Genomic DNA, 24,388 nt, shown 5'->3' with positions numbered 1-24,388 from the left:
AGAAAATTTAAACTGTTTGCCACAACAGGAGGGCTCAGCTCACTTTTCCTTTATACACTTTTTAACAAGCCTGCACCAGAAGATTTCTGCCTGCACCTACAGGGCATGTTTCCGTAGTGTAGTGGTTATCACGTTCGCCTCACACGCGAAAGGTCCCCAGTTCGAAACTGGGCGGAAACTGTGGATGGTCTTTGCTAACATTTTTTGAGTGGTTTTCTGTTGAGCAGGTCAGAACACTTGCAGGGCGATTTGCGGTGTAAATTCTTTAGAAAAGGACTAAAACAAAACAAATGACCATTGAAGTTTCCTGTAGAGTAATAAAAAATGTTTAGTCTGCCAACAAAAATAGCAGCTTTTTGCCATTTTAAGGACAGTGGGCAGTCTATCGTTTCAGTCGCTTTTGAACAAGCGTACGCTAAAAGAGGTCGGACTGTCTTCCAAGGTAGGTTTCCGTAGTGTAGTGGTTATCACTTCGCTTTACACGCGAAAGGTCCTCAGTTCGAAACTGGGCGGAAACAAGTAAAGGGGTTTTTAATATACGTGCTGAAATTCGCAACAAAGTTTTTGGACTATTGAAATTAGGTGAGGGCAATTGTACCAAAGAGCTGTAGGCAGACTGCCATTCCGAATGAGCTCTTATCTGTTGTTTGTGGAATTTAAACAGCTTGTCACAATGCTTGCAGGAAAGATTATGGGATGGAGCCATTTTCGAAAAAGCACATGTCTTACATAAGGAGGTTTCTGTAGTGTAGTTGTCATCACGTTCGCCTAACACGCGAAAGGTCCTCGGTTCGAAACCGAGCAGAAACAGCAATTGGCTTTTGGCAGAAAATTTAAACTGTTTGCCACAACAGGAGGGCTCAGCTCACTTTTCCTTTATACACTTTTTAACAAGCCTGCACCAGAAGATTTCTGCCTGCCCCTACAGGGCATGTTTCTGTAGTGTAGTGGTTATCACGTTCGCCTCACACGCGAAAGGTCCCCAGTTCGAAACTGGGCGGAAACTGTGGATGGTCTTTGCTAATTTTTTTTGAGTGGTTTTCTGTTGAGCAGGTCAGAACACTTGCAGGGCGATTTGCGGTGTAAATTCTTTAGAAAAGGACTAAAACAAAACAAATGACCATTGAAGTTTCCTGTAGAGTAATAAAAAATGTTTAGTCTGCCAACAAAAATAGCAGCTTTTTGCCATTTTAAGGACAGTGGGCAGTCTATCGTTTCAGTCGCTTTTGAACAAGCGTACGCTAAAAGAGGTCGGACTGTCTTCCAAGTTAAGTTTCCGTAGTGTAGTGGTTATCACGTTCGCTTTACACGTGAAAGGTCCTCAGTTCGAAACTGGGCGGAAAAAAGTGAAGGGGTTTTTAATATATGTACTGAAATTCGCAACAAAGTTTTTGGACTATTGAAATTAGGTGAGGGCAATTGTACCAAAGAGCTGTAGGCAGACTGCCATTCCGAATGAGCTCTTATCTGTTGTTTGTGGAATTTAAACAGCTTGTCACAATGCTTGCAGGAAAGATTATGGGATGGAGCCATTTTCGGAAAAGCACATGCTTACATAAGGAGGTTTCTGTAGTGTAGTGGTCATCACGTTCGCCTAACACGCGAAAGGTCCTCGGTTCGAAACCGAGCAGAAACAGCAATTGGCTTCTGGCAGAAAATTTAAACTGTTTGCCACAACAGGAGGGATCAGCTCACTTTTCCTTTATACACTTTTTAACAAGCCTGCACCAGAAGATTTCTGCCTGCACCTACAGGGCATGTTTCCGTAGTGTAGTGGTTATCACGTTCGCCTCACACGCGAAAGGTCCCCAGTTCGAAACTGGGCGGAAACTGTGGATGGTCTTTGCTAAAATTTTTTGAGTGGTTTTCTGTTGAGCAGGTCAGAACACTTGCAGGGCGATTTGCGGTGTAAATTCTTTAAAAAAGGACTAAAACAAAACAAATGACCATTGAAGTTTCCTGTAGAGTAATAAAAAATGTTTAGTCTGCCAACAAAAATAGCAGCTTTTTGCCATTTTAAGGACAGTGGGCAGTCTATCGTTTCAGTCGCTTTTGAACAAGCGTACGCTAAAAGAGGTCGGACTGTCTTCCAAGTTAAGTTTCTGTAGTGTAGTGGTTATCACGTTCGCTTTACACGCGAAAGGTCCTCAGTTCTAAACTGGGCGGAAACAAGTAAAGGGGTTTTTAATATACGTGCTGAAATTCCCAACAAAGTTTTTGGACTATTGAAATTAGGTGAGGGCAATTGTACCAAAGAGCTGTAGGCAGACTGCCATTCCGAATGAGCTCTTATCTGTTGTTTGTGGAATTTAAACAGCTTGTCACAATGCTTGCAGGAAAGATTATGGGATGGAGCCATTTTCGAAAAAGCACATGTCTTACATAAGGAGGTTTCTGTAGTGTAGTGGTGATCACGTTCGCCTAACACGCGAAAGGTCCTCGGTTCGAAACCGAGCAGAAACAGCAATTGGCTTTTGGCAGAAAATTTAAACTGTTTGCCACAACAGGAGGGCTCAGCTCACTTTTCCTTTATACACTTTTTAACAAGCCTGCACCAGAAGATTTCTGCCTGCACCTACAGGGCATGTTTCCGTAGTGTAGTGGTTATCACGTTCGCCTCACACGCGAAAGGTCCCCAGTTCGAAACTGGGCGGAAACTGTGGATGATCTTTGCTAAAATTTTTTGAGTGGTTTTCTGTTGAGCAGGTCAGAACACTTGCAGGGCGATTTGCGGTGTAAATTCTTTAAAAAAGGACTAAAACAAAACAAATGACCATTGAAGTTTCCTGTAGAGTAATAAAAAATGTTTAGTCTGCCAACAAAAATAGCAGCTTTTTGCCATTTTTTAGGACAGTGGGCAGTCTATCGTTTCAGTCGCTTTTGAACAAGCGTACGCTAAAAGAGGTCGGACTGTCTTCCAAGTTAAGTTTCCGTAGTGTAGTGGTTATCACGTGTGCTTTACACGCGAAAGGTCCTCAGTTCGAAACTGGGCGGAAACAAGTAAAGGGGTTTTTAATATACGTGCTGAAATTCCCAACAAAGTTTTTGGACTATTGAAATTAGGTGAGGGCAATTGTACCAAAGAGCTGTAGGCAGACTGCCATTCCGAATGAGCTCTTATCTGTTGTTTGTGGAATTTAAACAGCTTGTCACAATGCTTGCAGGAAAGATTATGGGATGGAGCCATTTTCGAAAAAGCACATGTCTTACATAAGGAGGTTTCTGTAGTGTAGTGGTGATCACGTTCGCCTAACACGCGAAAGGTCCTCGGTTCGAAACCGAGCAGAAACAGCAATTGGCTTTTGGCAGAAAATTTAAACTGTTTGCCACAACAGGAGGGCTCAGCTCACTTTTCCTTTATACACTTTTTAACAAGCCTGCACCAGAAGATTTCTGCCTGCACCTACAGGGCATGTTTCCGTAGTGTAGTGGTTATCACGTTCGCCTCACACGCGAAAGGTCCCCAGTTCGAAACTGGGCGGAAACTGTGGATGATCTTTGCTAAAATTTTTTGAGTGGTTTTCTGTTGAGCAGGTCAGAACACTTGCAGGGCGATTTGCGGTGTAAATTCTTTAAAAAAGGACTAAAACAAAACAAATGACCATTGAAGTTTCCTGTAGAGTAATAAAAAATGTTTAGTCTGCCAACAAAAATAGCAGCTTTTTGCCATTTTTTAGGACAGTGGGCAGTCTATCGTTTCAGTCGCTTTTGAACAAGCGTACGCTAAAAGAGGTCGGACTGTCTTCCAAGTTAAGTTTCCGTAGTGTAGTGGTTATCACGTGTGCTTTACACGCGAAAGGTCCTCAGTTCGAAACTGGGCGGAAACAAGTAAAGGGGTTTTTAATATACGTGCTGAAATTCCCAACAAAGTTTTTGGACTATTGAAATTAGGTGAGGGCAATTGTACCAAAGAGCTGTAGGCAGACTGCCATTCCGAATGAGCTCTTATCTGTTGTTTGTGGAATTTAAACAGCTTGTCACAATGCTTGCAGGAAAGATTATGGGATGGAGCCATTTTCGAAAAAGCACATGTCTTACATAAGGAGGTTTTTGTAGTGTAGTGGTCATCACGTTCGCCTAACACGCGAAAGGTCCTCGGTTCGAAACCGAGCAGAAACAGCAATTGGCTTTTGGCAGAAAATTTAAACTGTTTGCCACAACAGGAGGGCTCAGCTCACTTTTCCTTTATACACTTTTTAACAAGCCTGCACCAGAAGATTTCTGCCTGCACCTACAGGGCATGTTTCCGTAGTGTAGTGGTTATCACGTTCGCCTCACACGCGAAAGGTCCCCAGTTCGAAACTGGGCGGAAACTGTGGATGGTCTTTGCTAAAATTTTTTGAGTGGTTTTCTGTTGAGCAGGTCAGAACACTTGCAGGGCGATTTGCGGTGTAAATTCTTTAAAAAAGGACTAAAACAAAACAAATGACCATTGAAGTTTCCTGTAGAGTAATAAAAAATGTTTAGTCTGCCAACAAAAATAGCAGCTTTTTGCCATTTTAAGGACAGTGGGCAGTCTATCGTTTCAGTCGCTTTTGAACAAGCGTACGCTAAAAGAGATCGGACTGTCTTCCAAGTTAAGTTTCTGTAGTGTAGTGGTTATCACGTTCGCTTTACACGCGAAAGGTCCTCAGTTCTAAACTGGGCGGAAACAAGTAAAGGGGTTTTTAATATACGTGCTGAAATTCGCAACAAAGTTTTTGGACTATTGAAATTAGGTGAGGGCAATTGTACCAAAGAGCTGTAGGCAGACTGCCATTCCGAATGAGCTCTTATCTGTTGTTTGTGGAATTTAAACAGCTTGTCACAATACTTGCAGGAAAGATTATGGGATGGAGCCATTTTCGAAAAAGCACATGTCTTACATGAGGAGGTTTCTGTAGTGTAGTGGTCATCACGTTCGCCTAACACGCGAAAGGTCCTCGGTTCGAAACCGAGCAGAAACAGCAATTGGCTTTTGGCAGAAAATTTAAACTGTTTGCCACAACAGGAGGGCTCAGCTCACTTTTCCTTTATACACTTTTTAACAAGCCTGCACCAGAAGATTTCTGCCTGCACCTACAGGGCATGTTTCCGTAGTGTAGTGGTTATCACGTTCGCCTCACACGCGAAAGGTCCCCAGTTCGAAACTGGGCGGAAACTGTGTATGGTCTTTGCTAAAATTTTTTGAGTGGTTTTCTGTTGAGCAGGTCAGAACACTTGCAGGGCGATTTGCGGTGAAAATTCTTTAGAAAAGGACTAAAACAAAACAAATGACCATTGAAGTTTCCTGTAGAGTAATAAAAAATGTTTAGTCTGCCAACAAAAATAGCAGCTTTTTGCCATTTTAAGGACAGTGGGCAGTCTATCGTTTCAGTCGCTTTTGAACAAGCGTACGCTAAAAGAGGTCGGACTGTCTTCCAAGTTAAGTTTCCGTAGTGTAGTGGTTATCACGTTCGCTTTACACGTGAAAGGTCCTCAGTTTGAAACTGGGCGGAAACAAGTGAAGGGGTTTTTAATATATGTACTGAAATTCGCAACAAAGTTTTTGGACTATTGAAATTAGGTGAGGGCAATTGTACCAAAGAGCTGTAGGCAGACTGCCATTCCGAATGAGCTCTTATCTGTTGTTTGTGGAATTTAAACAGCTTGTCACAATGCTTGCAGGAAAGATTATGGGATGGAACCATTTTCGAAAAAGCACATGTCTTACATAAGGATGTTTCTGTAGTGTAGTGGTCATCACGTTCGCCTAACACGCGAAAGGTCCTCGGTTCGAAACCGAGCAGAAACAGCAATTGGCTTTTGGCAGAAAATTTAAACGGTTTGCCACAACAGGAGGGCTCAGCTCACTTTTCCTTTATACACTTTTTAACAAGCCTGCACCAGAAGATTTCTGCCTGCACCTACAGGGCATGTTTCCGTAGTGTAGTGGTCATCACGTTCGCCTAACACGCGAAAGGTCCTCGGTTCGAAACCGAGCAGAAACAGCAATTGGCTTCTGGCAGAAAATTTAAACGGTTTGCCACAACAGGAGGGCTCAGCTCACTTTTCCTTTATACACTTTTTAACAAGCCTGCACCAGAAGATTTCTGCCTGCACCTACAGGGCATGTTTCCGTAGTGTAGTGGTTATCACGTTCGCCTCACACGCGAAAGGTCCCCAGTTCGAAACTGGGCGGAAACTGTGGATGGTCTTTGCTAACATTTTTTGAGTGGTTTTCTGTTGAGCAGGTCAGAACACTTGCAGGGCGATTTGCGGTGTAAATTCTTTAAAAAAGGACTAAAACAAAACAAATGACCATTGAAGTTTCCTGTAGAGTAATAAAAAATGTTTAGTCTGCCAACAAAAATAGCAGCTTTTTGCCATTTTTTAGGACAGTGGGCAGTCTATCGTTTCAGTCGCTTTTGAACAAGCGTACGCTAAAAGAGGTCGGACTGTCTTCCAAGTTAAGTTTCCGTAGTGTAGTGGTTATCATGTTCGCTTTACACGCGAAAGGTCCTCAGTTCAAAACTGAGCGGAAACAAGTAAAGGGGTTTTTAATATACGTGCTGAAATTCGCAACAAAGTTTTTGGACTATTGAAATTAGGTGAGGGCAATTGTACCAAAGAGCTGTAGGCAGACTGCCATTCCGAATGAGCTCTTATCTGTTGTTTGTGGAATTTAAACAGCTTGTCACAATGCTTGCAGGAAAGATTATGGGATGGAACCATTTTCGAAAAAGCACATGTCTTACATAAGGAGGTTTCTGTAGTGTAGTGATCATCACGTTCGCCTAACACGCGAAAGGTCCTCGGTTCGAAACCGAGCAGAAACAGCAATTGGCTTTTGGCAGAAAATTTAAACGGTTTGCCACAACAGGAGGGCTCAGCTCACTTTTCCTTTATACACTTTTTAACAAGCCTGCACCAGAAGATTTCTGCCTGCACCTACAGGGCATGTTTCCGTAGTGTAGTGGTTATCACGTTCGCCTCACACGCGAAAGGTCCCCAGTTCGAAACTGGGTGGAAACTGTGGATGGTCTTTGCTAACATTTTTTGAGTGGTTTTCTGTTGAGCAGGTCAGAACACTTGCAGGGCGATTTGCGGTGTAAATTCTTTAAAAAAGGACTAAAACAAAACAAATGACCATTGAAGTTTCCTGTAGAGTAATAAAAAATGTTTAGTCTGCCAACAAAAATAGCAGCTTTTTGCCATTTTTTAGGACAGTGGGCAGTCTATCGTTTCAGTCGCTTTTGAACAAGCGTACGCTAAAAGAGGTCGGACTGTCTTCCAAGTTAAGTTTCTGTAGTGTAGTGGTTATCACGTTCGCTTTACACGCGAAAGGTGCTCAGTTCGAAACTGGGTGAAACAAGTAAAGGGGTTTTTAATATGCGTGCTGAAATTCGCAACAAAGTTTTTGGACTATTGAAATTAGGTGAGGGCAATTGTACCAAAGAGCTGTAGGCAGACTGCCATTCCGAATGAGCTCTTATCTGTTGTTTGTGGAATTTAAACAGCTTGTCACAATGCTTGCAGGAAAGATTATGGGATGGAACCATTTTCGAAAAAGCACATGTCTTACATAAAGAGGTTTCTGTAGTGTAGTGGTCATCACGTTCGCCTAACACGCGAAAGGTCCTCGGTTCGAAACCGAGCAGAAACAGCAATTGGCTTCTGGCAGAAAATTTAAACTGTTTGCCACAACATGAGGGCTCAGCTCACTTTTCCTTTATACACTTTTTAACAAGCCTGCACCAGAAGATTTCTGCCTGCACCTACAGGGCATGTTTCCGTAGTGTAGTGGTTATCACGTTCGCCTCACACGCGAAAGGTCCCCAGTTCGAAACTGGGCGGAAACTGTGGATGGTCTTTGCTAACATTTTTTGAGTGGTTTTCTGTTGAGCAGGTCAGAACACTTGCAGGGCGATTTGCGGTGAAAATTCTTTAGAAAAGGACTAAAACAAAACAAATGACCATTGAAGTTTCCTGTAGAGTAATAAAAAATGTTTAGTCTGCCAACAAAAATAGCAGCTTTTTGCCATTTTAAGGACAGTGGGCAGTCTATCGTTTCAGTCGCTTTTGAACAAGCGTACGCTAAAAGAGGTCGGACTGTCTTCCAAGTTAAGTTTCCGTAGTGTAGTGGTTATCACGTTCGCTTTACACGTGAAAGGTCCTCAGTTTGAAACTGGGCGGAAACAAGTGAAGGGGTTTTTAATATATGTACTGAAATTCGCAACAAAGTTTTTGGACTGTTGAAATTAGGTGAGGGCAATTGTACCAAAGAGCTGTAGGCAGACTGCCATTCCGAATGAGCTCTTATCTGTTGTTTGTGGAATTTAAACAGCTTGTCACAATGCTTGCAGGAAAGATTATGGGATGGAACCATTTTCGAAAAAGCACATGTCTTACATAAGGAGGTTTCTGTAGTGTAGTGGTCATCACGTTCGCCTAACACGCGAAAGGTCCTCGGTTCGAAACCGAGCAGAAACAGCAATTGGCTTTTGGCAGAAAATTTAAACGGTTTGCCACAACAGGAGGGCTCAGCTCACTTTTCCTTTATACACTTTTTAACAAGCCTGCACCAGAAGATTTCTGCCTGCACCTACAGGGCATGTTTCCGTAGTGTAGTGGTTATCACGTTCGCCTCACACGCGAAAGGTCCCCAGTTCGAAACTGGGCGGAAACTGTGGATGGTCTTTGCTAACATTTTTTGAGTGGTTTTCTGTTGAGCAGGTCAGAACACTTGCAGGGCGATTTGCGGTGTAAATTCTTTAAAAAAGGACTAAAACAAAACAAATGACCATTGAAGTTTCCTGTAGAGTAATAAAAAATGTTTAGTCTGCCAACAAAAATAGCAGCTTTTTGCCATTTTTTAGGACAGTGGGCAGTCTATCGTTTCAGTCGCTTTTGAACAAGCGTACGCTAAAAGAGGTCGGACTGTCTTCCAAGTTAAGTTTCCGTAGTGTAGTGGTTATCACGTTCGCTTTACACGTGAAAGGTCCTCAGTTCGAAACTGGGCGGAAACAAGTGAAGGGGTATTTAATATATGTACTGAAATTCGCAACAAAGTTTTTGGACTATTGAAATTAGGTGAGGGCAATTGTACCAAAGAGCTGTAGGCAGACTGCCATTCCGAATGAGCTCTTATCTGTTGTTTGTGGAATTTAAACAGCTTGTCACAATGCTTGCAGGAAAGATTATGGGATGGAGCCATTTTCGAAAAAGCACATGTCTTACATAAGGAGGTTTCTGTAGTGTAGTGGTCATCACGTTCGCCTAACACGCGAAAGGTCCTCGGTTCGAAACCGAGCAGAAACAGCAATTGGCTTTTGGCAGAAAATTTAAACTGTTTGCCACAACAGGAGGGCTCAGCTCACTTTTCCTTTATACACTTTTTAACAAGCCTGCACCAGAAGATTTCTGCCTGCACCTACAGGGCATTTTTCCGTAGTGTAGTGGTTATCACGTTCGCCTCACACGCGAAAGGTCCCCAGTTCGAAACTGGGCGGAAACTGTGGATGATCTTTGCTAAAATTTTTTGAGTGGTTTTCTGTTGAGCAGGTCAGAACACTTGCAGGGCGATTTGCGGTGTAAATTCTTTAAAAAAGGACTAAAACAAAACAAATGACCATTGAAGTTTCCTGTAGAGTAATAAAAAATGTTTAGTCTGCCAACAAAAATAGCAGCTTTTTGCCATTTTTTAGGACAGTGGGCAGTCTATCGTTTCAGTCGCTTTTGAACAAGCGTACGCTAAAAGAGGTCGGACTGTCTTCCAAGTTAAGTTTCTGTAGTGTAGTGGTTATCACATTCGCTTTACACGCGAAAGGTCCTCAGTTCGAAACTGGGCGGAAACAAGTAAAGGGGTTTTTAATATACGTGCTGAAATTCGCAACAAAGTTTTTGGACTATTGAAATTAGGTGAGGGCAATTGTACCAAAGAGCTGTAGGCAGACTGCCATTCCGAATGAGCTCTTATCTGTTGTTTGTGGAATTTAAACAGCTTGTCACAATGCTTGCAGGAAAGATTATGGGATGGAACCATTTTCGAAAAAGCACATGTCTTACATAAGGAGGTTTCTGTAGTGTAGTGGTCATCACGTTCGCCTAACACGCGAAAGGTCCTCGGTTCGAAACCGAGCAGAAACAGCAATTGGCTTCTGGCAGAAAATTTAAACGGTTTGCCACAACAGGAGGGCTCAGCTCACTTTTCCTTTATACACTTTTTAACAAGCCTGCACCAGAAGATTTCTGCCTGCACCTACAGGGCATGTTTCCGTAGTGTAGTGGTTATCACGTTCGCCTCACACGCGAAAGGTCCCCAGTTCGAAACTGGGCGGAAACTGTGGATGGTCTTTGCTAACATTTTTTGAGTGGTTTTCTGTTGAGCAGGTCAGAACACTTGCAGGGCGATTTGCGGTGTAAATTCTTTAAAAAAGGACTAAAACAAAACAAATGACCATTGAAGTTTCCTGTAGAGTAATAAAAAATGTTTAGTCTGCCAACAAAAATAGCAGCTTTTTGCCATTTTTTAGGACAGTGGGCAGTCTATCGTTTCAGTCGCTTTTGAACAAGCGTACGCTAAAAGAGGTCGGACTGTCTTCCAAGTTAAGTTTCCGTAGTGTAGTGGTTATCACGTTCGCTTTACACGCGAAAGGTCCTCAGTTCGAAACTGGGCGGAAACAAGTAAAGGGGTTTTTAATATACGTGCTGAAATTCGCAACAAAGTTTTTGGACTATTGAAATTAGGTGAGGGCAATTGTACCAAAGAGCTGTAGGCAGACTGCCATTCCGAATGAGCTCTTATCTGTTGTTTGTGGAATTTAAACAGCTTGTCACAATGCTTGCAGGAAAGATTATGGGATGGAGCCATTTTCGAAAAAGCACATGTCTTACATAAGGAGGTTTCTGTAGTGTAGTGGTCATCACGTTCCCCTAACACGCGAAAGGTCCTCGGTTGGAAACCGAGCAGAAACAGCAATTGGCTTTTGCCAGAAAATTTAAACTGTTTGCCACAACAGGAGGGATCAGCTCACTTTTCCTTTATACACTTTTTAACAAGCCTGCACCAGAAGATTTCTGCCTGCACCTACAGGGCATGTTTCCGTAGTGTAGTGGTTATCACGTTCGCCTCACACGCGAAAGGCCCCCAGTTCGAAACTGGGTGGAAACTGTGGATGGTCTTCGCTAACATTTTTTGAGTGGTTTTCTGTTGAGCAGGTCAGAACACTTGCAGGGCGATTTGCGGTGTAAATTCTTTAAAAAAGGACTAAAACAAAACAAATGACCATTGAAGTTTCCTGTAGAGTAATAAAAAATGTTTAGTCTGCCAACAAAATAGCAGCTTTTTGCCATTTTTTAGGACAGTGGGCAGTCTATCGTTTCAGTCGCTTTTGAACAAGCGTACAAGCGTACGCTAAAAGAGGTCGGACTGTCTTCCAAGTTAAGTTTCCGTAGTGTAGTGGTTATCACGTTCGCTTTACACGCGAAAGGTCCTCAGTTCGAAACTGGGCGGAAACAAGTAAAGGGGTTTTTAATATACGTGCTGAAATTCGCAACAAAGTTTTTGGACTATTGAAATTAGGTGAGGGCAATTGTACCAAAGAGCTGTAGGCAGACTGCCATTCCGAATGAGCTCTTATCTGTTGTTTGTGGAATTTAAACAGCTTGTCACAATGCTTGCAGGAAAGATTATGGGATGGAGCCATTTTCGAAAAAGCACATGTCTTACATAAGGAGGTTTCTGTAGTGTAGTGGTCATCACGTTCGCCTAACACGCGAAAGGTCCTCGGTTCGAAACCGAGCAGAAACAGCAATTGGCTTTTGCCAGAAAATTTAAACTGTTTGCCACAACAGGAGGGATCAGCTCACTTTTCCTTTATACACTTTTTAACAAGCCTGCACCAGAAGATTTCTGCCTGCACCTACAGGGCATGTTTCCGTAGTGTAGTGGTTATCACGTTCGCCTCACACGCGAAAGGTCCCCAGTTCGAAACTGGGCGGAAACTGTGGATGGTCTTTGCTAAAATTTTTTGAGTGGTTTTCTGTTGAGCAGGTCAGAACACTTGCAGGGCGATTTGCGGTGTAAATTCTTTAAAAAAGGACTAAAACAAAACAAATGACCATTGAAGTTTCCTGTAGAGTAATAAAAAATGTTTAGTCTGCCAACAAAAATAGCAGCTTTTTGCCATTTTTTAGGACAGTGGGCAGTCTATCGTTTCAGTCGCTTTTGAACAAGCGTACGCTAAAAGAGGTCGGACTGTCTTCCAAGTTAAGTTTCCGTAGTGTAGTGGTTATCACGTTCGCTTTACACGCGAAAGGTCCTCAGTTCGAAACTGGGCGGAAACAAGTAAAGGGGTTTTTAATATACGTGCTGAAATTCGCAAAGTTTTTGGACTATTGAAATTAGGTGAGGGCAATTGTACCAAAGAGCTGTAGGCAGACTGCCATTCCGAATGAGCTCTTATCTGTTGTTTGTGGAATTTAAACAGCTTGTCACAATGCTTGCAGGAAAGATTATGGGATGGAGCCATTTTCGAAAAAGCACATGTCTTACATAAGGAGGTTTCTGTAGTGTAGTGGTCATCACGTTCGCCTAACACGCGAAAGGTCCTCGGTTGGAAACCGAGCAGAAACAGCAATTGGCTTTTGCCAGAAAATTTAAACTGTTTGCCACAACAGGAGGGATCAGCTCACTTTTCCTTTATACACTTTTTAACAAGCCTGCACCAGAAGATTTCTGCCTGCACCTACAGGGCATGTTTCCGTAGTGTAGTGGTTATCACGTTCGCCTCACACGCGAAAGGTCCCCAGTTCGAAACTGGGCGGAAACTGTGGATGGTCTTTGCTAACATTTTTTGAGTGGTTTTCTGTTGAGCAGGTCAGAACACTTGCAGGGCGATTTGCGGTGTAAATTCTTTAAAAAAGGACTAAAACAAAACAAATGACCATTGAAGTTTCCTGTAGAGTAATAAAAAATGTTTAGTCTGCCAACAAAAATAGCAGCTTTTTGCCATTTTTTAGGACAGTGGGCAGTCTATCGTTTCAGTCGCTTTTGAACAAGCGTACGCTAAAAGAGGTCGGACTGTCTTCCAAGTTAAGTTTCCGTAGTGTAGTGGTTATCACGTTCGCTTTACACGCGAAAGGTCCTCAGTTTGAAACTGGGCGGAAACAAGTAAAGGGGTTTTTAATATACGTGCTGAAATTCGCAACAAAGTTTTTGGACTATTGAAATTAGGTGAGGGCAATTGTACCAAAGAGCTGTAGGCAGACTGCCATTCCGAATGAGCTCTTATCTGTTGTTTGTGGAATTTAAACAGCTTGTCACAATGCTTGCAGGAAAGATTATGGGATGGAGCCATTTTCGAAAAAGCACATGTCTTACATAAGGAGGTTTCTGTAGTGTAGTGGTCATCACGTTCGCCTAACACGCGAAAGGTCCTCGGTTCGAAACCGAGCAGAAACAGCAATTGGCTTTTGGCAGAAAATTTAAACGGTTTGCCACAACAGGAGGGATCAGCTCACTTTTCCTTTATACACTTTTTAACAAGCCTGCACCAGAAGATTTCTGCCTGCACCTACAGGGCATGTTTCCGTAGTGTAGTGGTTATCACGTTCGCCTCACACGCGAAAGGTCCCCAGTTCGAAACTAGGCGGAAACTGTGGATGGTCTTTGCTAACATTTTTTGAGTGGTTTTCTGTTGAGCAGGTCAGAACACTTGCAGGGCGATTTGCGGTGTAAATTCTTTAAAAAAGGACTAAAACAAAACAAATGACTATTGAAGTTTCCTGTAGAGTAATAAAAAATGTTTAGTCTGCCAACAAAAATAGCAGCTTTTTGCCATTTTAAGGACAGTGGGCAGTCTATCGTTTCAGTCGCTTTTGAACAAGCGTACGCTAAAAGAGGTCGGACTGTCTTCCAAGTTAAGTTTCTGTAGTGTAGTGGTTATCACGTTCGCTTTACACGCGAAAGGTCCTCAGTTCGAAACTGGGCGGAAACAAGTAAAGGGGTTTTTATTATACGTGCTGAAATTCGCAACAAAGTTTTTGGACTATTGAAATTAGGTGAGGGCAATTGTACCAAAGAGCTGTAGGCAGACTGCCATTCCGAATGAGCTCTTATCTGTTGTTTGTGGAATTTAAACAGCTTGTCACAATGCTTGCAGGAAAGATTATGGGATGGAACCATTTTCGAAAAAGCACATGTCTTACATAAGGAGGTTTCTGTAGTGTAGTGGTCATCACGTTCGCCTAACACGCGAAAGGTCCTCGGTTCGAAACCGAGCAGAAACAGCAATTGGCTTTTGGCAGAAAATTTAAACGGTTTGCCACAACAGGAGGGCTCAGCTCACTTTTCCTTTATACACTTTTTAACAAGCCTGCACCAGAAGATTTCTGCCTGCACCTACAGGGCATGTTTCCGTAGTGTAGTGGTTATCACGTTCGCCTCACACGCGAAAGGTCCCCAGTTCGAAACTGGGCGGAAACTGTGGATGGTCTTTGCTAACATTTTTTGAGTGGTTTTCTGTTGAGCAGGTCAGAACACTTGCAGGGCGATTTGCGGTGTAAATTCTTTAAAAAAGGACTAAAACAAAACAAATGACCATTGAAGTTTCCTGTAGAGTAATAAAAAATGTTTAGTCTGCCAACAAAAATAGCAGCTTTTTGCCATTTTTTAGGACAGTGGGCAGTCTATCGTTTCAGTCGCTTTTGAACAAGCGTACGCTAAAAGAGGTCGGACTGTCTTCCAAGTTAAGTTTCCGTAGTGTAGTGGTTATCACGTTCGCTTTACACGTGAAAGGTCCTCAGTTCGAAACTGGGCGGAAACAAGTGAAGGGGTATTTAATATATGTACTGAAATTCGCAACAAAGTTTTTGGACTATTGAAATTAGGTGAGGGCAATTGTACCAAAGAGCTGTAGGCAGACTGCCATTCCGAATGAGCTCTTATCTGTTGTTTGTGGAATTTAAACAGCTTGTCACAATGCTTGCAGGAAAGATTATGGGATGGAGCCATTTTCGAAAAAGCACATGTCTTACATAAGGAGGTTTCTGTAGTGTAGTGGTCATCACGTTCGCCTAACACGCGAAAGGTCCTCGGTTCGAAACCGAGCAGAAACAGCAATTGGCTTTTGGCAGAAAATTTAAACGGTTTGCCACAACAGGAGGGCTCAGCTCACTTTTCCTTTATACACTTTTTAACAAGCCTGCACCAGAAGATTTCTGCCTGCACCTACAGGGCATGTTTCCGTAGTGTAGTGGTTATCACGTTCGCCTCACACGCGAAAGGTCCCCAGTTCGAAACTAGGCGGAAACTGTGGATGGTCTTTGCTAACATTTTTTGAGTGGTTTTCTGTTGAGCAGGTCAGAACACTTGCAGGGCGATTTGCGGTGTAAATTCTTTAAAAAAGGACTAAAACAAAACAAATGACTATTGAAGTTTCCTGTAGAGTAATAAAAAATGTTTAGTCTGCCAACAAAAATAGCAGCTTTTTGCCATTTTAAGGACAGTGGGCAGTCTATCGTTTCAGTCGCTTTTGAACAAGCGTACGCTAAAAGAGGTCGGACTGTCTTCCAAGTTAAGTTTCTGTAGTGTAGTGGTTATCACGTTCGCTTTACACGCGAAAGGTCCTCAGTTCGAAACTGGGCGGAAACAAGTAAAGGGGTTTTTAATATACGTGCTGAAATTCGCAACAAAGTTTTTGGACTATTGAAATTAGGTGAGGGCAATTGTACCAAAGAGCTGTAGGCAGACTGCCATTCCGAATGAGCTCTTATCTGTTGTTTGTGGAATTTAAACAGCTTGTCACAATGCTTGCAGGAAAGATTATGGGATGGAACCATTTTCGAAAAAGCACATGTCTTACATAAGGAGGTTTCTGTAGTGTAGTGGTCATCACGTTCGCCTAACACGCGAAAGGTCCTCGGTTCGAAACCGAGCAGAAACAGCAATTGGCTTTTGGCAGAAAATTTAAACGGTTTGCCACAACAGGAGGGCTCAGCTCACTTTTCCTTTATACACTTTTTAACAAGCCTGCACCAGAAGATTTCTGCCTGCACCTACAGGGCATGTTTCCGTAGTGTAGTGGTTATCACGTTCGCCTCACACGCGAAAGGTCCCCAGTTCGAAACTGGGCGGAAACTGTGGATGGTCTTTGCTAACATTTTTTGAGTGGTTTTCTGTTGAGCAGGTCAGAACACTTGCAGGGCGATTTGCGGTGTAAATTCTTTAAAAAAGGACTAAAACAAAACAAATGACCATTGAAGTTTCCTGTAGAGTAATAAAAAATGTTTAGTCTGCCAACAAAAATAGCAGCTTTTTGCCATTTTTTAGGACAGTGGGCAGTCTATCGTTTCAGTCGCTTTTGAACAAGCGTACGCTAAAAGAGGTCGGACTGTCTTCCAAGTTAAGTTTCCATAGTGTAGTGGTTATCACGTTCGCTTTACACGTGAAAGGTCCTCAGTTCGAAACTGGGCGGAAACAAGTGAAGGGGTATTTAATATATGTACTGAAATTCGCAACAAAGTTTTTGGACTATTGAAATTAGGTGAGGGCAATTGTACCAAAGAGCTGTAGGCAGACTGCCATTCCGAATGAGCTCTTATCTGTTGTTTGTGGAATTTAAACAGCTTGTCACAATGCTTGCAGGAAAGATTATGGGATGGAGCCATTTTCGAAAAAGCACATGTCTTACATAAGGAGGTTTCTGTAGTGTAGTGGTCATCACGTTCGCCTAACACGCGAAAGGTCCTCGGTTCGAAACCGAGCAGAAACAGCAATTGGCTTTTGGCAGAAAATTTAAACTGTTTGCCACAACAGGAGGGCTCAGCTCACTTTTCCTTTATACACTTTTTAACAAGCCTGCACCAGAAGATTTCTGCCTGCACCTACAGGGCATGTTTCCGTAGTGTAGTGGTTATCACGTTCGCCTCACACGCGAAAGGTCCCCAGTTCGAAACTGGGCGGAAACTGTGGATGGTCTTTGCTAACATTTTTTGAGTGGTTTTCTGTTGAGCAGGTCAGAACACTTGCAGGGCGATTTGCGGTGTAAATTCTTTAAAAAAGGACTAAAACAAAACAAATGACCATTGAAGTTTCCTGTAGAGTAATAAAAAATGTTTAGTCTGCCAACAAAAATAGCAGCTTTTTGCCATTTTTTAGGACAGTGGGCAGTCTATCGTTTCAGTCGCTTTTGAACAAGCGTACGCTAAAAGAGGTCGGACTGTCTTCCAAGTTAAGTTTCTGTAGTGTAGTAGTTATCACGTTCGCTTTACACGCGAAAGGTGCTCAGTTCGAAACTGGGCGGAAACAAGTAAAGGGGTTTTTAATATACGTGCTGAAATTCGCAACAAAGTTTTTGGACTATTGAAATTAGGTGAGGGCAATTGTACCAAAGAGCTGTAGGCAGACTGCCATTCCGAATGAGCTCTTATCTGTTGTTTGTGGAATTTAAACAGCTTGTCACAATGCTTGCAGGAAAGATTATGGGATGGAACCATTTTCGAAAAAGCACATGTCTTACATAAAGAGGTTTCTGTAGTGTAGTGGTCATCACGTTCGCCTAACACGCGAAAGGTCCTCGGTTCGAAACCGAGCAGAAACAGCAATTGGCTTCTGGCAGAAAATTTAAACGGTTTGCCACAACAGGAGGGCTCAGCTCACTTTTCCTTTATACACTTTTTAACAAGCCTGCACCAGAAGATTTCTGCCTGCACCTACAGGGCATGTTTCCGTAGTGTAGTGGTTATCACGTTCGCCTCACACGCGAAAGGTCCCCAGTTCGAAACTGGGCGGAAACTGTGGATGGTCTTTGCTAACATTTTTTGAGTGGTTTTCTGTTGAGCAGGTCAGAACACTTGCAGGGCGATTTGCGGTGTAAATTCTTTAAAAAAGGACTAAAACAAAACAAATGACCATTGAAGTTTCCTGTAGAGTAATAAAAAATGTTTAGTCTGCCAACAAAAATAGCAGCTTTTTGCCATTTTTTAGGACAGTGGGCAGTCTATCGTTTCAGTCGCTTTTGAACAAGCGTACGCTAAAACAGGTCGGACTGTCTTCCAAGTTAAGTTTCCGTAGTGTAGTGGTTATCACGTGTGCTTTACACGCGAAAGGTCCTCAGTTCGAAACTGGGCGGAAACAAGTAAAAGGGTTTTTAATATACGTGCTGAAATTCCCAACAAAGTTTTTGGACTATTGAAATTAGGTGAGGGCAATTGTACCAAAGAGCTGTAGGCAGACTGCCATTCCGAATGAGCTCTTATCTGTTGTTTGTGGAATTTAAACAGCTTGTCACAATGCTTGCAGGAAAGATTATGGGATGGAGCCATTTTCGAAAAAGCACATGTCTTACATAAGGAGGTTTTTGTAGTGTAGTGGTCATCACGTTCGCCTAACACGCGAAAGGTCCTCGGTTCGAAACCGAGCAGAAACAGCAATTGGCTTTTGGCAGAAAATTTAAACTGTTTGCCACAACAGGAGGGCTCAGCTCACTTTTCCTTTATACACTTTTTAACAAGCCTGCACCAGAAGATTTCTGCCTGCACCTACAGGGCATGTTTCCGTAGTGTAGTGGTTATCACGTTCGCCTCACACGCGAAAGGTCCCCAGTTCGAAACTGGGCGGAAACTGTGGATGGTCTTTGCTAAAATTTTTTGAGTGGTTTTCTGTTGAGCAGGTCAGAACACTTGCAGGGCGATTTGCGGTGTAAGTTCTTTAGAAAAGGACTAAAACAAAACAAATGACCATTGAAGTTTCCTGTAGAGTAATAAAAAATGTTTAGTCTGCCAACAAAAATAGCAGCTTTTTGCCATTTTAAGGACAGTGGGCAGTCTATCGTTTCAGTCGCTTTTGAACAAGCGTACGCTAAAAGAGGTCGGACTGTCTTCCAAGTTAAGTTTCCGTAGTGTAGTGGTTATCACGTTCGCTTTACACGTGAAAGGTCCTCAGTTCGAAACTGGGCGGAAACAAGTGAAGGGGTTTTTAATATATGTACTGAAATTCGCAACAAAGTTTTTGGACTATTGAAATTAGGTGAGGGCAATTGTACCAAAGAGCTGTAGGCAGACTGCCATTCCGAATGAGCTCTTATCTGTTGTTTGTGGAATTTAAACAGCTTGTCACAATGCTTGCAGGAAAGATTATGGGATGGAACCATTTTCGAAAAAGCACATGTCTTACATAAAGAGGTTTCTGTAGTGTAGTGGTCATCACGTTCGCCTACCACGCGAAAGGTCCTCGGTTCGAAACCGAGCAGAAACAGCAATTGGCTTCTGGCAGAAAATTTAAACGGTTTGCCACAACAGGAGGGCTCAGCTCACTTTTCCTTTATACACTTTTTAACAAGCCTGCACCAGAAGATTTCTGCCTGCACCTACAGGGCATGTTTCCGTAGTGTAGTGGTTATCACGTTCGCCTCACACGCGAAAGGTCCCCAGTTCGAAACTGGGCGGAAACTGTGGATGGTCTTTGCTAACATTTTTTGAGTGGTTTTCTGTTGAGCAGGTCAGAACACTTGCAGGGCGATTTGCGGTGTAAATTCTTTAAAAAAGGACTAAAACAAAACAAATGACCATTGAAGTTTCCTGTAGAGTAATAAAAAATGTTTAGTCTGCCAACAAAAATAGCAGCTTTTTGCCATTTTTTAGGACAGTGGGCAGTCTATCGTTTCAGTCGCTTTTGAACAAGCGTACGCTAAAACAGGTCGGACTGTCTTCCAAGTTAAGTTTCCGTAGTGTAGTGGTTATCACGTGTGCTTTACACGCGAAAGGTCCTCAGTTCGAAACTGGGCGGAAACAAGTAAAAGGGTTTTTAATATACGTGCTGAAATTCCCAACAAAGTTTTTGGACTATTGAAATTAGGTGAGGGCAATTGTACCAAAGAGCTGTAGGCAGACTGCCATTCCGAATGAGCTCTTATCTGTTGTTTGTGGAATTTAAACAGCTTGTCACAATGCTTGCAGGAAAGATTATGGGATGGAGCCATTTTCGAAAAAGCACATGTCTTACATAAGGAGGTTTTTGTAGTGTAGTGGTCATCACGTTCGCCTAACACGCGAAAGGTCCTCGGTTCGAAACCGAGCAGAAACAGCAATTGGCTTTTGGCAGAAAATTTAAACTGTTTGCCACAACAGGAGGGCTCAGCTCACTTTTCCTTTATACACTTTTTAACAAGCCTGCACCAGAAGATTTCTGCCTGCACCTACAGGGCATGTTTCCGTAGTGTAGTGGTTATCACGTTCGCCTCACACGCGAAAGGTCCCCAGTTCGAAACTGGGCGGAAACTGTGGATGGTCTTTGCTAAAATTTTTTGAGTGGTTTTCTGTTGAGCAGGTCAGAACACTTGCAGGGCGATTTGCGGTGTAAGTTCTTTAGAAAAGGACTAAAACAAAACAAATGACCATTGAAGTTTCCTGTAGAGTAATAAAAAATGTTTAGTCTGCCAACAAAAATAGCAGCTTTTTGCCATTTTAAGGACAGTGGGCAGTCTATCGTTTCAGTCGCTTTTGAACAAGCGTACGCTAAAAGAGGTCGGACTGTCTTCCAAGTTAAGTTTCCGTAGTGTAGTGGTTATCACGTTCGCTTTACACGTGAAAGGTCCTCAGTTCGAAACTGGGCGGAAACAAGTGAAGGGGTTTTTAATATATGTACTGAAATTCGCAACAAAGTTTTTGGACTATTGAAATTAGGTGAGGGCAATTGTACCAAAGAGCTGTAGGCAGACTGCCATTCCGAATGAGCTCTTATCTGTTGTTTGTGGAATTTAAACAGCTTGTCACAATGCTTGCAGGAAAGATTATGGGATGGAGCCATTTTCGAAAAAGCACATGTCTTACATAAGGAGGTTTCTGTAGTGTAGTGGTCATCACGTTCGCCTAACACGCGAAAGGTCCTCGGTTCGAAACCGAGCAGAAACAGCAATTGGCTTTTGCCAGAAAATTTAAACTGTTTGCCACAACAGGAGGGATCAGCTCACTTTTCCTTTATACACTTTTTAACAAGCCTGCACCAGAAGATTTCTGCCTGCACCTACAGGGCATGTTTCCGTAGTGTAGTGGTTATCACGTTCGCCTCACACGCGAAAGGTCCCCAGTTCGAAACTGGGCGGAAACTGTGGATGGTCTTTGCTAACATTTTTTGAGTGGTTTTCTGTTGAGCAGGTCAGAACACTTGCAGGGCGATTTGCGGTGTAAATTCTTTAAAAAAGGACTAAAACAAAACAAATGACCATTGAAGTTTCCTGTAGAGTAATAAAAAATGTTTAGTCTGCCAACAAAAATAGCAGCTTTTTGCCATTTTTTAGGACAGTGGGCAGTCTATCGTTTCAGTCGCTTTTGAACAAGCGTACGCTAAAACAGGTCGGACTGTCTTCCAAGTTAAGTTTCCGTAGTGTAGTGGTTATCACGTGTGCTTTACACGCGAAAGGTCCTCAGTTCGAAACTGGGCGGAAACAAGTAAAAGGGTTTTTAATATACGTGCTGAAATTCCCAACAAAGTTTTTGGACTATTGAAATTAGGTGAGGGCAATTGTACCAAAGAGCTGTAGGCAGACTGCCATTCCGAATGAGCTCTTATCTGTTGTTTGTGGAATTTAAACAGCTTGTCACAATGCTTGCAGGAAAGATTATGGGATGGAGCCATTTTCGAAAAAGCACATGTCTTACATAAGGAGGTTTTTGTAGTGTAGTGGTCATCACGTTCGCCTAACACGCGAAAGGTCCTCGGTTCGAAACCGAGCAGAAACAGCAATTGGCTTTTGGCAGAAAATTTAAACTGTTTGCCACAACAGGAGGGCTCAGCTCACTTTTCCTTTATACACTTTTTAACAAGCCTGCACCAGAAGATTTCTGCCTGCACCTACAGGGCATGTTTCCGTAGTGTAGTGGTTATCACGTTCGCCTCACACGCGAAAGGTCCCCAGTTCGAAACTGGGCGGAAACTGTGGATGGTCTTTGCTAAAATTTTTTGAGTGGTTTTCTGTTGAGCAGGTCAGAACACTTGCAGGGCGATTTGCGGTGTAAGTTCTTTAGAAAAGGACTAAAACAAAACAAATGACCATTGAAGTTTCCTGTAGAGTAATAAAAAATGTTTAGTCTGCCAACAAAAATAGCAGCTTTTTGCCATTTTAAGGACAGTGGGCAGTCTATCGTTTCAGTCGCTTTTGAACAAGCGTACGCTAAAAGAGGTCGGACTGTCTTCCAAGTTAAGTTTCCGTAGTGTAGTGGTTATCACGTTCGCTTTACACGTGAAAGGTCCTCAGTTCGAAACTGGGCGGAAACAAGTGAAGGGGTTTTTAATATATGTACTGAAATTCGCAACAAAGTTTTTGGACTATTGAAATTAGGTGAGGGCAATTGTACCAAAGAGCTGTAGGCAGACTGCCATTCCGAATGAGCTCTTATCTGTTGTTTGTGGAATTTAAACAGCTTGTCACAATGCTTGCAGGAAAGATTATGGGATGGAGCCATTTTCGAAAAAGCACATGTCTTACATAAGGAGGTTTCTGTAGTGTAGTGGTCATCACGTTCGCCTAACACGCGAAAGGTCCTCGGTTCGAAACCGAGCAGAAACAGCAATTGGCTTTTGCCAGAAAATTTAAACTGTTTGCCACAACAGGAGGGATCAGCTCACTTTTCCTTTATACACTTTTTAACAAGCCTGCACCAGAAGATTTCTGCCTGCACCTACAGGGCATGTTTCCGTAGTGTAGTGGTTATCACGTTCGCCTCACACGCGAAAGGTCCCCAGTTCGAAACTGGGCGGAAACTGTGGATGGTCTTTGCTAAAATTTTTTGAGTGGTTTTCTGTTGAGCAGGTCAGAACACTTGCAGGGCGATTTGCGGTGTAAATTCTTTAAAAAAGGACTAAAACAAAACAAATGACCATTGAAGTTTCCTGTAGAGTAATAAAAAATGTTTAGTCTGCCAACAAAAATAGCAGCTTTTTGCCATTTTTTAGGACAGTGGGCAGTCTATCGTTTCAGTCGCTTTTGAACAAGCGTACGCTAAAAGAGGTCGGACTGTCTTCCAAGTTAAGTTTCCGTAGTGTAGTGGTTATCACGTTCGCTTTACACGCGAAAGGTCCTCAGTTCGAAACTGGGCGGAAACAAGTAAAGGGGTTTTTAATATACGTGCTGAAATTCGCAAAGTTTTTGGACTATTGAAATTAGGTGAGGGCAATTGTACCAAAGAGCTGTAGGCAGACTGCCATTCCGAATGAGCTCTTATCTGTTGTTTGTGGAATTTAAACAGCTTGTCACAATGCTTGCAGGAAAGATTATGGGATGGAGCCATTTTCGAAAAAGCACATGTCTTACATAAGGAGGTTTCTGTAGTGTAGTGGTCATCACGTTCCCCTAACACGCGAAAGGTCCTCGGTTGGAAACCGAGCAGAAACAGCAATTGGCTTTTGCCAGAAAATTTAAACTGTTTGCCACAACAGGAGGGATCAGCTCACTTTTCCTTTATACACTTTTTAACAAGCCTGCACCAGAAGATTTCTGCCTGCACCTACAGGGCATGTTTCCGTAGTGTAGTGGTTATCACGTTCGCCTCACACGCGAAAGGTCCCCAGTTCGAAACTGGGCGGAAACTGTGGATGGTCTTTGCTAACATTTTTTGAGTGGTTTTCTGTTGAGCAGGTCAGAACACTTGCAGGGCGATTTGCGGTGTAAATTCTTTAAAAAAGGACTAAAACAAAACAAATGACCATTGAAGTTTCCTGTAGAGTAATAAAAAATGTTTAGTCTGCCAACAAAAATAGCAGCTTTTTGCCATTTTTTAGGACAGTGGGCAGTCTATCGTTTCAGTCGCTTTTGAACAAGCGTACGCTAAAAGAGGTCGGACTGTCTTCCAAGTTAAGTTTCCGTAGTGTAGTGGTTATCACGTTCGCTTTACACGCGAAAGGTCCTCAGTTTGAAACTGGGCGGAAACAAGTAAAGGGGTTTTTAATATACGTGCTGAAATTCGCAACAAAGTTTTTGGACTATTGAAATTAGGTGAGGGCAATTGTACCAAAGAGCTGTAGGCAGACTGCCATTCCGAATGAGCTCTTATCTGTTGTTTGTGGAATTTAAACAGCTTGTCACAATGCTTGCAGGAAAGATTATGGGATGGAGCCATTTTCGAAAAAGCACATGTCTTACATAAGGAGGTTTCTGTAGTGTAGTGGTCATCACGTTCGCCTAACACGCGAAAGGTCCTCGGTTCGAAACCGAGCAGAAACAGCAATTGGCTTTTGCCAGAAAATTTAAACTGTTTGCCACAACAGGAGGGATCAGCTCACTTTTCCTTTATACACTTTTTAACAAGCCTGCACCAGAAGATTTCTGCCTGCACCCACAGGGCATGTTTCCGTAGTGTAGTGGTTATCACGTTCGCCTCACACGCGAAAGGTCCCCAGTTCGAAACTAGGCGGAAACTGTGGATGGTCTTT

The 24,388-nt window shown here is 42.7% G+C and overlaps 56 non-coding genes across 56 annotated transcripts; all 56 read left to right on the top strand.

The window, feature by feature from the left end:
• Window positions 1-107: 107 nt before the first annotated feature.
• Window positions 108-180, top strand: trnav-cac (transfer RNA valine (anticodon CAC)). Its single transcript has one exon. It is a non-coding gene; the product is annotated as a tRNA-Val (tRNA).
• Window positions 181-1,563: 1,383 nt separating this feature from the next.
• Window positions 1,564-1,636, top strand: trnav-aac (transfer RNA valine (anticodon AAC)). Its single transcript has one exon. It is a non-coding gene; the product is annotated as a tRNA-Val (tRNA).
• A 123-nt stretch (window positions 1,637-1,759) lies between these two features.
• trnav-cac (transfer RNA valine (anticodon CAC)) lies at window positions 1,760-1,832 on the top strand. The gene has a single exon. It is a non-coding gene; the product is annotated as a tRNA-Val (tRNA).
• A 558-nt stretch (window positions 1,833-2,390) lies between these two features.
• trnav-aac (transfer RNA valine (anticodon AAC)) lies at window positions 2,391-2,463 on the top strand. The gene has a single exon. It is a non-coding gene; the product is annotated as a tRNA-Val (tRNA).
• Window positions 2,464-2,586: 123 nt separating this feature from the next.
• On the top strand, window positions 2,587-2,659 carry trnav-cac (transfer RNA valine (anticodon CAC)). The gene has a single exon. It is a non-coding gene; the product is annotated as a tRNA-Val (tRNA).
• A 559-nt stretch (window positions 2,660-3,218) lies between these two features.
• trnav-aac (transfer RNA valine (anticodon AAC)) lies at window positions 3,219-3,291 on the top strand. The gene has a single exon. It is a non-coding gene; the product is annotated as a tRNA-Val (tRNA).
• A 123-nt stretch (window positions 3,292-3,414) lies between these two features.
• On the top strand, window positions 3,415-3,487 carry trnav-cac (transfer RNA valine (anticodon CAC)). The gene has a single exon. It is a non-coding gene; the product is annotated as a tRNA-Val (tRNA).
• A 755-nt stretch (window positions 3,488-4,242) lies between these two features.
• trnav-cac (transfer RNA valine (anticodon CAC)) lies at window positions 4,243-4,315 on the top strand. Its single transcript has one exon. It is a non-coding gene; the product is annotated as a tRNA-Val (tRNA).
• A 558-nt stretch (window positions 4,316-4,873) lies between these two features.
• On the top strand, window positions 4,874-4,946 carry trnav-aac (transfer RNA valine (anticodon AAC)). Its single transcript has one exon. It is a non-coding gene; the product is annotated as a tRNA-Val (tRNA).
• A 123-nt stretch (window positions 4,947-5,069) lies between these two features.
• On the top strand, window positions 5,070-5,142 carry trnav-cac (transfer RNA valine (anticodon CAC)). Its single transcript has one exon. It is a non-coding gene; the product is annotated as a tRNA-Val (tRNA).
• Window positions 5,143-5,700: 558 nt separating this feature from the next.
• Window positions 5,701-5,773, top strand: trnav-aac (transfer RNA valine (anticodon AAC)). The gene has a single exon. It is a non-coding gene; the product is annotated as a tRNA-Val (tRNA).
• Window positions 5,774-6,092: 319 nt separating this feature from the next.
• On the top strand, window positions 6,093-6,165 carry trnav-cac (transfer RNA valine (anticodon CAC)). The gene has a single exon. It is a non-coding gene; the product is annotated as a tRNA-Val (tRNA).
• A 267-nt stretch (window positions 6,166-6,432) lies between these two features.
• trnav-uac (transfer RNA valine (anticodon UAC)) lies at window positions 6,433-6,505 on the top strand. The gene has a single exon. It is a non-coding gene; the product is annotated as a tRNA-Val (tRNA).
• Window positions 6,506-7,551: 1,046 nt separating this feature from the next.
• On the top strand, window positions 7,552-7,624 carry trnav-aac (transfer RNA valine (anticodon AAC)). The gene has a single exon. It is a non-coding gene; the product is annotated as a tRNA-Val (tRNA).
• A 123-nt stretch (window positions 7,625-7,747) lies between these two features.
• Window positions 7,748-7,820, top strand: trnav-cac (transfer RNA valine (anticodon CAC)). The gene has a single exon. It is a non-coding gene; the product is annotated as a tRNA-Val (tRNA).
• A 558-nt stretch (window positions 7,821-8,378) lies between these two features.
• Window positions 8,379-8,451, top strand: trnav-aac (transfer RNA valine (anticodon AAC)). Its single transcript has one exon. It is a non-coding gene; the product is annotated as a tRNA-Val (tRNA).
• A 123-nt stretch (window positions 8,452-8,574) lies between these two features.
• Window positions 8,575-8,647, top strand: trnav-cac (transfer RNA valine (anticodon CAC)). The gene has a single exon. It is a non-coding gene; the product is annotated as a tRNA-Val (tRNA).
• Window positions 8,648-8,914: 267 nt separating this feature from the next.
• On the top strand, window positions 8,915-8,987 carry trnav-uac (transfer RNA valine (anticodon UAC)). The gene has a single exon. It is a non-coding gene; the product is annotated as a tRNA-Val (tRNA).
• Window positions 8,988-9,206: 219 nt separating this feature from the next.
• trnav-aac (transfer RNA valine (anticodon AAC)) lies at window positions 9,207-9,279 on the top strand. Its single transcript has one exon. It is a non-coding gene; the product is annotated as a tRNA-Val (tRNA).
• A 463-nt stretch (window positions 9,280-9,742) lies between these two features.
• On the top strand, window positions 9,743-9,815 carry trnav-uac (transfer RNA valine (anticodon UAC)). The gene has a single exon. It is a non-coding gene; the product is annotated as a tRNA-Val (tRNA).
• A 219-nt stretch (window positions 9,816-10,034) lies between these two features.
• On the top strand, window positions 10,035-10,107 carry trnav-aac (transfer RNA valine (anticodon AAC)). The gene has a single exon. It is a non-coding gene; the product is annotated as a tRNA-Val (tRNA).
• A 123-nt stretch (window positions 10,108-10,230) lies between these two features.
• On the top strand, window positions 10,231-10,303 carry trnav-cac (transfer RNA valine (anticodon CAC)). Its single transcript has one exon. It is a non-coding gene; the product is annotated as a tRNA-Val (tRNA).
• A 267-nt stretch (window positions 10,304-10,570) lies between these two features.
• Window positions 10,571-10,643, top strand: trnav-uac (transfer RNA valine (anticodon UAC)). Its single transcript has one exon. It is a non-coding gene; the product is annotated as a tRNA-Val (tRNA).
• Window positions 10,644-11,405: 762 nt separating this feature from the next.
• trnav-uac (transfer RNA valine (anticodon UAC)) lies at window positions 11,406-11,478 on the top strand. Its single transcript has one exon. It is a non-coding gene; the product is annotated as a tRNA-Val (tRNA).
• Window positions 11,479-11,697: 219 nt separating this feature from the next.
• On the top strand, window positions 11,698-11,770 carry trnav-aac (transfer RNA valine (anticodon AAC)). The gene has a single exon. It is a non-coding gene; the product is annotated as a tRNA-Val (tRNA).
• Window positions 11,771-11,893: 123 nt separating this feature from the next.
• On the top strand, window positions 11,894-11,966 carry trnav-cac (transfer RNA valine (anticodon CAC)). The gene has a single exon. It is a non-coding gene; the product is annotated as a tRNA-Val (tRNA).
• A 267-nt stretch (window positions 11,967-12,233) lies between these two features.
• Window positions 12,234-12,306, top strand: trnav-uac (transfer RNA valine (anticodon UAC)). The gene has a single exon. It is a non-coding gene; the product is annotated as a tRNA-Val (tRNA).
• Window positions 12,307-12,718: 412 nt separating this feature from the next.
• Window positions 12,719-12,791, top strand: trnav-cac (transfer RNA valine (anticodon CAC)). Its single transcript has one exon. It is a non-coding gene; the product is annotated as a tRNA-Val (tRNA).
• Window positions 12,792-13,350: 559 nt separating this feature from the next.
• Window positions 13,351-13,423, top strand: trnav-aac (transfer RNA valine (anticodon AAC)). Its single transcript has one exon. It is a non-coding gene; the product is annotated as a tRNA-Val (tRNA).
• A 462-nt stretch (window positions 13,424-13,885) lies between these two features.
• Window positions 13,886-13,958, top strand: trnav-uac (transfer RNA valine (anticodon UAC)). The gene has a single exon. It is a non-coding gene; the product is annotated as a tRNA-Val (tRNA).
• Window positions 13,959-14,177: 219 nt separating this feature from the next.
• On the top strand, window positions 14,178-14,250 carry trnav-aac (transfer RNA valine (anticodon AAC)). The gene has a single exon. It is a non-coding gene; the product is annotated as a tRNA-Val (tRNA).
• Window positions 14,251-14,373: 123 nt separating this feature from the next.
• Window positions 14,374-14,446, top strand: trnav-cac (transfer RNA valine (anticodon CAC)). The gene has a single exon. It is a non-coding gene; the product is annotated as a tRNA-Val (tRNA).
• Window positions 14,447-14,713: 267 nt separating this feature from the next.
• trnav-uac (transfer RNA valine (anticodon UAC)) lies at window positions 14,714-14,786 on the top strand. The gene has a single exon. It is a non-coding gene; the product is annotated as a tRNA-Val (tRNA).
• A 219-nt stretch (window positions 14,787-15,005) lies between these two features.
• Window positions 15,006-15,078, top strand: trnav-aac (transfer RNA valine (anticodon AAC)). The gene has a single exon. It is a non-coding gene; the product is annotated as a tRNA-Val (tRNA).
• A 462-nt stretch (window positions 15,079-15,540) lies between these two features.
• Window positions 15,541-15,613, top strand: trnav-uac (transfer RNA valine (anticodon UAC)). Its single transcript has one exon. It is a non-coding gene; the product is annotated as a tRNA-Val (tRNA).
• A 219-nt stretch (window positions 15,614-15,832) lies between these two features.
• Window positions 15,833-15,905, top strand: trnav-aac (transfer RNA valine (anticodon AAC)). The gene has a single exon. It is a non-coding gene; the product is annotated as a tRNA-Val (tRNA).
• Window positions 15,906-16,028: 123 nt separating this feature from the next.
• On the top strand, window positions 16,029-16,101 carry trnav-cac (transfer RNA valine (anticodon CAC)). The gene has a single exon. It is a non-coding gene; the product is annotated as a tRNA-Val (tRNA).
• A 559-nt stretch (window positions 16,102-16,660) lies between these two features.
• trnav-aac (transfer RNA valine (anticodon AAC)) lies at window positions 16,661-16,733 on the top strand. The gene has a single exon. It is a non-coding gene; the product is annotated as a tRNA-Val (tRNA).
• A 123-nt stretch (window positions 16,734-16,856) lies between these two features.
• Window positions 16,857-16,929, top strand: trnav-cac (transfer RNA valine (anticodon CAC)). Its single transcript has one exon. It is a non-coding gene; the product is annotated as a tRNA-Val (tRNA).
• Window positions 16,930-17,488: 559 nt separating this feature from the next.
• Window positions 17,489-17,561, top strand: trnav-aac (transfer RNA valine (anticodon AAC)). The gene has a single exon. It is a non-coding gene; the product is annotated as a tRNA-Val (tRNA).
• A 123-nt stretch (window positions 17,562-17,684) lies between these two features.
• Window positions 17,685-17,757, top strand: trnav-cac (transfer RNA valine (anticodon CAC)). Its single transcript has one exon. It is a non-coding gene; the product is annotated as a tRNA-Val (tRNA).
• A 755-nt stretch (window positions 17,758-18,512) lies between these two features.
• Window positions 18,513-18,585, top strand: trnav-cac (transfer RNA valine (anticodon CAC)). Its single transcript has one exon. It is a non-coding gene; the product is annotated as a tRNA-Val (tRNA).
• Window positions 18,586-18,851: 266 nt separating this feature from the next.
• Window positions 18,852-18,924, top strand: trnav-uac (transfer RNA valine (anticodon UAC)). The gene has a single exon. It is a non-coding gene; the product is annotated as a tRNA-Val (tRNA).
• Window positions 18,925-19,143: 219 nt separating this feature from the next.
• Window positions 19,144-19,216, top strand: trnag-acc (transfer RNA glycine (anticodon ACC)). Its single transcript has one exon. It is a non-coding gene; the product is annotated as a tRNA-Gly (tRNA).
• A 123-nt stretch (window positions 19,217-19,339) lies between these two features.
• Window positions 19,340-19,412, top strand: trnav-cac (transfer RNA valine (anticodon CAC)). Its single transcript has one exon. It is a non-coding gene; the product is annotated as a tRNA-Val (tRNA).
• Window positions 19,413-20,167: 755 nt separating this feature from the next.
• On the top strand, window positions 20,168-20,240 carry trnav-cac (transfer RNA valine (anticodon CAC)). The gene has a single exon. It is a non-coding gene; the product is annotated as a tRNA-Val (tRNA).
• Window positions 20,241-20,506: 266 nt separating this feature from the next.
• trnav-uac (transfer RNA valine (anticodon UAC)) lies at window positions 20,507-20,579 on the top strand. The gene has a single exon. It is a non-coding gene; the product is annotated as a tRNA-Val (tRNA).
• Window positions 20,580-20,798: 219 nt separating this feature from the next.
• trnav-aac (transfer RNA valine (anticodon AAC)) lies at window positions 20,799-20,871 on the top strand. The gene has a single exon. It is a non-coding gene; the product is annotated as a tRNA-Val (tRNA).
• Window positions 20,872-20,994: 123 nt separating this feature from the next.
• Window positions 20,995-21,067, top strand: trnav-cac (transfer RNA valine (anticodon CAC)). Its single transcript has one exon. It is a non-coding gene; the product is annotated as a tRNA-Val (tRNA).
• A 755-nt stretch (window positions 21,068-21,822) lies between these two features.
• On the top strand, window positions 21,823-21,895 carry trnav-cac (transfer RNA valine (anticodon CAC)). Its single transcript has one exon. It is a non-coding gene; the product is annotated as a tRNA-Val (tRNA).
• A 266-nt stretch (window positions 21,896-22,161) lies between these two features.
• Window positions 22,162-22,234, top strand: trnav-uac (transfer RNA valine (anticodon UAC)). The gene has a single exon. It is a non-coding gene; the product is annotated as a tRNA-Val (tRNA).
• Window positions 22,235-22,453: 219 nt separating this feature from the next.
• Window positions 22,454-22,526, top strand: trnav-aac (transfer RNA valine (anticodon AAC)). Its single transcript has one exon. It is a non-coding gene; the product is annotated as a tRNA-Val (tRNA).
• A 123-nt stretch (window positions 22,527-22,649) lies between these two features.
• trnav-cac (transfer RNA valine (anticodon CAC)) lies at window positions 22,650-22,722 on the top strand. The gene has a single exon. It is a non-coding gene; the product is annotated as a tRNA-Val (tRNA).
• A 267-nt stretch (window positions 22,723-22,989) lies between these two features.
• Window positions 22,990-23,062, top strand: trnav-uac (transfer RNA valine (anticodon UAC)). The gene has a single exon. It is a non-coding gene; the product is annotated as a tRNA-Val (tRNA).
• Window positions 23,063-23,474: 412 nt separating this feature from the next.
• Window positions 23,475-23,547, top strand: trnav-cac (transfer RNA valine (anticodon CAC)). Its single transcript has one exon. It is a non-coding gene; the product is annotated as a tRNA-Val (tRNA).
• A 559-nt stretch (window positions 23,548-24,106) lies between these two features.
• trnav-aac (transfer RNA valine (anticodon AAC)) lies at window positions 24,107-24,179 on the top strand. Its single transcript has one exon. It is a non-coding gene; the product is annotated as a tRNA-Val (tRNA).
• Window positions 24,180-24,388: the final 209 nt, after the last annotated feature.

The sequence above is a fragment of the Pimephales promelas genome, chromosome 3 (genome assembly GCF_988280905.1).
Source record: "Pimephales promelas chromosome 3, fPimPro1.hap1.1, whole genome shotgun sequence".
In the NCBI taxonomy this organism is placed as follows: domain Eukaryota; kingdom Metazoa; phylum Chordata; class Actinopteri; order Cypriniformes; family Leuciscidae; genus Pimephales; species Pimephales promelas.
The sequence above is the reverse complement of the archived record's forward strand: the minus strand, read 5'-3'. Positions and strand labels throughout refer to the sequence as shown.